We start from the raw sequence: 6,800 nt of genomic DNA on the forward strand, positions 1-6,800 counted from the left end.
GTTTCTATGGGGTCCCCTATATCCCTATGGGGTCCTTATGGGGTTTATAGTGTCCTTATGGGGTTTATAGTGTCTTTATGGGGTCCTTATGGGGTTTATAGTGTCTATGGGGTCCTTATGGGGCTTATAGGGTCCTTATGGGGCTTATAGGGTCCTTATGGGGCTTATAGGGTCCTTATGGGGTTTATAGGGTCCTTATGGGGTTTATAGGGTCCTTATGGGGTCCTTATGGGGTTTATAGGGTCCTTATGGGGTCTTTATGGGGTCCTTATGGGGTTTATAGTGTCTATGGGTTCCCCTATATTCCTATGGGGTCCTTATGGGGTTTATAGTGTCTATGGGGTCCCCTATATCCCTATGGGGTCCATATGGGGTTTATAGTGTCCTTATGGGGTTTAAAGTGTCTATGGGGTCCCCTATATCCCTATGGGGTCCTTATGGTGTCTATGGGGTTCTTATGGGGTTTATAGTGTCCTTATGGGGTTTATAGTGTCTTTATGGGGTCCTTATGGGGTTTATAGGGTCCTTATGGGGTTTATAGTGTCTTTATGGGATCCTTATGGGGTTTATAGTGTCTTTATAGTGTCCTTATGGGGTTTATAGTGTCTATGGGGTCCCTTATATCCCTATGGGGTCCCTATGGGGTCCTTATGGGGTTTATAGTGTCTATGGGGTCCCCTATATCCCTATGGGGTCCTTATGGGGTTTATAGTGTCTATGGGGTCCCCTATATCTGTATGGGGTCCTTATGGGGTTTATAGTGTCTATGGGGTCCCCTATATCCCTATGGGTTCCTTATGGTGTCTATGGGATCCTTTTGGGGTTTATAGTGTCTCTATGGGGTTCCCTATATCCCTATGGGGTCCTTATGGGGTTTATAGTGTCCTTATGGGGTTTATAGTGTCTATGGGGTCCCCTATATCCCTATGGGGTCCTTATGGGGTTTATAGTGTCTCTATGGGGTCCCCTATGTCCTTATGGGATCCTTATGGGGTTTATAGTGTCTTTATGGGGCTTATAGTGTCTATGGGGTCCTTATGGGGTTTATAGTGTCCTTATGGGGTTTATAGAGTCTTTATGGGGTCCTTATGGGGTTTATAGTGTCTATGGGGTCCCCTATGTCCTTATGGGATCCTTATGGGGTTTATAGTGTCCTTATGGGGTTTATAGTTTCTATGGGGTCCCCTATATCCCTATGGGGTCCTTATGGGGTCTTTATGGGGTTTACAGTTTCTATGGGGTCCCCTATATCCCTATGGGGTCCTTATGGGATTTATAGTTTCTATGGTGTCCTCTATATCCCTATGGGGTTTATAGTGTCCTTATGGGGTTTATAGTGTCTATGGGGTCCCCTATATCCCTATGGGGTCCTTATGGGGTTTATAGTGTCTATGGGGTCCCCTATAACCTTATAGGGTCCTTATGGGGTTTATAGGGTCCTTATGGGGTCCTTATGGGGTTTATAGGGTCCTTATGGGGTTTCATTTATGGGTTTATAGTGTCTTCTTGATGGGGTTTATAGTGTCCCTATGGGGCTTCTCCATATGCCCTAATGGGGTTCCTTAGTGTTTATTATGTTCTTCTTTATGGTTTATAAGTCCTAATAGGGTCCTTATGGGTTTATAATGTCCTTATGGATCTTATGGGGGTTAAGTGTCCTTTATGGGTTCTCCTAATTCCCTATGGGTTCTTATGTGGTTTATATAGTGTCTCTTATGGGATCCCTATATCCGACCCTATTAAATTCCCCTATAGCGCCACAGACGATTAAAAAAAAAATGAACCTAGGGGTCGTTCCTGAGCTCTCTTCCGCTCGTTTTTTATTACGGGGATAATATTGAGCTGTTTCCAGGCCCCATATCCCACCCCTTATAGTGTCCTTATGGGGTTTATAGTGTTTCTCTTATGGGATTTAAGTGTCTATGGGGGTCCCTTATGGGTTTCTAGTGGTCCTCTATGGGGTCCCCTATATCTGCCCCTATTAATTCCCCTATAGCGCCACAGACGACTTTAACCACGGGGTCGTTCTGAGCTCTCGCCCGTTAAAAAGAAAGAAATGTATTAAATTTTATTTAAGAATATTAAATTTAGAAATAGGGAATTAACGAGGAGCTGTTCGCCCAGGTTTCGCATCGATAAGATGTGGAATAAATTGGGCCGGGTGTCGCGAGTGCCGGAGGATGCGGGGTCACCCGTAACGCACAGCCCTACAACCCGTACAGCTGCCGTCCACTCATGCCAACCTCAGATCCGGTAAATGGGGTCCCCTATGGGTCCATAGTAAGCCTTATGGGGTCCCTTTGTATCCCTATGGGGTCCTTAAATGGGGTCCCATATATCCCTATGGGGTCCCCTATAAGGTTGTGGGGTTCATTTGGGGTCCCTATGGGGTCCTTATGGGGTTTATAGGGTCCTTATGGGGTCCCTTATGGGGTTTATAGTGTCCTTATAGGTCTTTATGGGGTCCTTATGGGTTAAATAGTGGTCTTATGGGGTCCTTATGGGGGTTTTATTTAAGGGTTCCCTTTAATGGGGTCCCCTATTCCCTTATTGGGGTCCTTATATGCCTTCAGTATGGGTCCCCTCTATACCCTTATGGGTCCCTTATAGCCCTTATGGGGTCCTCTTACCCTTATGGGGGTCCTTATTGGGTCTTGTATGGGGTCCTTAATGGGATAAATAATGGGCCCAGGTCCATCATCTGAGATCGGGTCACCACCACACAGCCTCTACAACCGCCTAAACAGCTGCCGTCCAACCATGACCACTCAGACCGTAATGGGTCCCATAAGTAACCTTAAAATGGGTCTGAATAAGTATCCTTATATGGGGTCCCTATATCCCTATGGGGTCCCTTACGGGGTCCCCTATAGTTCCTAGGGGTCCCTTAATGGGGTTTATAGTTGTCCTTATGGTCCATATGGGTCCTTAATGGGGTCTATAGTATCTTTATGGGGTCCCTTTTAATAATCCTTATAGGGTCCCATATATCCCTATGGGGCCTGAATATCCTTATGGGGGTCCCTTGTGTCCCTTATGGTTCCCTTGTATGCCCTATGGGGTCCCCTATATCCTTTATGGGGTCCCTTTGTATCCCCTATGGGGTCCCTAATGTCCCTATGGGGTCCCTAATCCCCTATGGGGTCCTTGTATAACCTACTGTGTCCCTATGTCCCTATGGGGTCCCTATATCCTTATGTGGGCCCTTTGTATCCTAATGGGGTTCATATGGGTCACTATGGGGTCCGTTAATGGGTCCTTATGGGTTTATAGGTATCCTTTGGGGTCCCTATATCCCTATGGGGTCCTTAATGGGGTCCCCTTGTATCCTTATGGGTCCCTGCATCCTTATGGGATCCACTATAATCCCCTATGGGGTCCTATGGGGTCGGCTATATCCCTTCATATGGTCTTTATAGGTCCCCTTTAGGGGTCCCTTATGGGGTTTAAGTAATCCTTATCGGGGTCCCCTAATAATCCCTATGGGTCCTGTGGGGTCCCTAAATATCCTTATGGGGTCCCTATATCTTTATTGGGCTATAGTATCTTTAGGGGGGTCCCCGCTATTCCCTTATGGGGCCCCCTATTCCCTTTAAAATGGGGGTTTATAGGTCCTTATGGCCTTATGGGTCCCTATTCCCTTAATGGGTCCCTTATAATATCTTATGGGTCCTTATGGAGTTTATGGGGTTTATAGTGTCTTTATGGGTCCTATAATGGGGATAATGGGCCCGGTCCATCGAGACGGGGTCACACCCAGCAGCCCTACAACCCTACAGCCTGCCGTCCACACATGACCAACCTCAGTCCGTAATGGGGGTCCCATAGTAATATCCGCTATATCCTTTATGGGGTCCCTTGTATCCCTATGGGTTCATATGGGGGGTCACTGAATGGGTCCTTATAGGGTCCCTGATGTCCTTATGGGGTCCCCTGTTCCCTTAATGTGGTCCCCTTGTATCCCTACGGGGTTCCCCTATGTCCTATGGGGTCCCTTGTATCCCTTAATGGGTTCCTTATGGGTTCTTATGTGGTCTCCTGATGTCCTTAATGGGGTTTATAATGTGTCCTTTATGGGTCCCTTGTAATGCAACTATGGGGTCTAATAAGTTATCTTAATGGGGTTCCCTCTATACCCTTATATGGGGTCCTTATTTTATATGTCCTTATTGGGGTCCTTATGGGGTTTTATGGGTCCTATACCCTTATGGGGTCCGTTATGGGGGGTCCCCTATAGCCTAATGGGTCCCATATGTCCTTATGGGGTCCCTTATATCCGTTATGGGTCCTCTATAATGTTATGGGTTCCCATATAATCCCTTTATGGGTTTATAGTGTCCTTATGGGGTCCCCTATTCCCTTTATGGGGGTCCCTTTATCCTATGGGTCCCTGATGGCCTTATGGGTCCCTTGTATCCTTATGGGTCCTTGTGATCCTTATGTTCTTCTCTCTGGTATCTTCTTCTTATTTTGTGGTCCCCTATTTCCTTAAATGTTGTCTCTCTATCCCTATTATGATCTTATGGGGTTCTATGGGGTCCCTTAATGGGTCTCTGATGGCCTTTATGGGGTCCCTTAATCCTTATGGGGTCCATAGTGGTGGTTGTCCTTATGTTGGTTCTATAGTATCTTAGTCCTCTTATTCTCCTTGTATTGGTTCCCCTTGTCATCCCGTATGGGTCCCTTGTTATCCTTAGATGTGGTCCACTATAATCCCTATGGGGTCTTCATGGGGTCCTTAATGGGTTTAATAGGGTCTTATGGGTCTTATGGGTTTATGGGTCCCCTATAACCGTATGGGGGTCCCTTATACCTTATAGGGTCCCCTATACCCTTATGGGGTCCCCTATACCCTATGGGTCTTATGGGTTTATACTGGTCCTGTATGGGGTCTTTTATGGGGTTTATGGGGTTCCCTATACCCCTTATTTCCCATATACCCTTATAGGGTCCCATAATGTTCTTAATAGGGCCCCCTATATCCCCTATGGGGGTCCCCAATACCCTATAGGTCCCCCTATAATCCTCTATAGAGGTGGAGAGTGCCAAGAGAGGCCACCGTGGGGATGATGACGGGTAAACCGCGGGGGTGATGCACCTACAAACGCGGAACCACACGGTGCTGATGAGAATATGGCACACCACTGCACCTGGAGAACAGCACAGGGCTCAAGTGAGGACCCATAAGGGGATGTGTGGCCTGAGACCACCATAATGTGGGGCTGGAGACTGGCCATTATGGTGGGGCCGTGAGAGACCGCGATTAGAGAGGGATAAGAGGGGGGATATGTGGGGCTGAGACCCCATATGTGGGGTGAGACCTCCAATAGGAGTGATTATAGGGGGGGATATGTGGGGCTGAGACCCCATATGTGGGGCTGACACCCCAATAATGTGGGGCTGAGAACCCAATATGGTGGGGCTTTGACAACCCCGAGTAAGTGGGGCTGAGACCCCATATGTGGGGCTGAGACCCCATATGTGGGGCTGAGACCTTATATATGGGGCTGAGACCCCATATGTGGGGCTGAGACCCCATATGTGGGGCTGAGACCTCATTGTGGGGCTGAGACCGCATAGGGGGGTATTAGGGGGGGATATGTGGGGCTGGGAGACCCATGATGTGGGTCGTGAGACCCCATAGGGGGGAATATAGGGGGGATTTATGTGGGGTTGAAGATCCCCCATAGGGTGATATAGGGGGGGATGATAATTGGGGCTGACACCCATATGTGGGGCTGACATCTCATATGTGGGGCTGAGACCCCATATGTGGGCTGAGACCCCAATATGTGGGCTGAGACCCATATGTGGGGCTTGAGATCCCCTATATTGTGGGGCTGAGACCTGTTATATATGGGGCTGCAACCCAATATGGTGGGGCTGAGACCCCATGTGTGGGCTGAGACCTCATAATGTGGGCTGAGACCCATATGGTGGGGCTTTGAAGACCCCATATGTGGGGCTGAGATCTTATATATGGGGCTGGAGACCCATGGTGTGGGGCTGAGACCCTCATAATGTGGGCTGAGACCCCATAGGGGGGATATAGGGGGGGATATGTGGGGCTGAGACCCCATATGTGGGGCTGAGACCCCCATAGGGGTGATATAGGGGGGGATATGTGGGGCTGAGACCCCATAGGGGGGATATAGGGGGGGATATGTGGGGCTGAGACCCCATATGTGGGGCTGAGACCCCATAGGGGGGATATATGGGGACACTTGGGGGGGCTAGACCCCATAGGGGTGATATAGGGGGATATGTGGGGCCTGACAGATCACCTATGTGGGGCTGAGACCCCCGATAGGGGGGATATAGGGGGGATATGGTGGGGCTGAGACCCCATAATGTGGGCTGTAACCCCATATGTGGGGCTTGACAACCCCATAATTGTGGGGCTGAGCATCCATATGTGGGGCTGAGACCCATAGGGGTTGATTATATGTCGGGGACGACTTGGGGGCTGAGACCACATAGGGGATATAGGGGGGATATTGGGGCCCTGGAGACCCCATATGTTGGGGCTGAACATACCCCATAGGGTGGATATAGGGGGGGGATATTGTGGGGCTGGAGACCCATATATGTGGGGCTGGACCATTAATGTGGGGCTGAGACCGCATATGTGGGGCTGAGACCCCCATAGGGGGGGATTGATAGGGGGATATGTGGGCTGTGAGACCGCCCATATGTGGGGCTGAGACCCCATAGGGGGGATAAGGGGGGATATTATATGGGGGCTGAGACCCCATATGGTGGGGCTGAGCCCCCATAGGGGGGGATATAGGGGGGCTGAA

Source organism: Coturnix japonica, unplaced genomic scaffold (assembly GCF_001577835.2).
Source record: "Coturnix japonica isolate 7356 unplaced genomic scaffold, Coturnix japonica 2.1 chrUnrandom781, whole genome shotgun sequence".
NCBI classification, from domain to species: domain Eukaryota; kingdom Metazoa; phylum Chordata; class Aves; order Galliformes; family Phasianidae; genus Coturnix; species Coturnix japonica.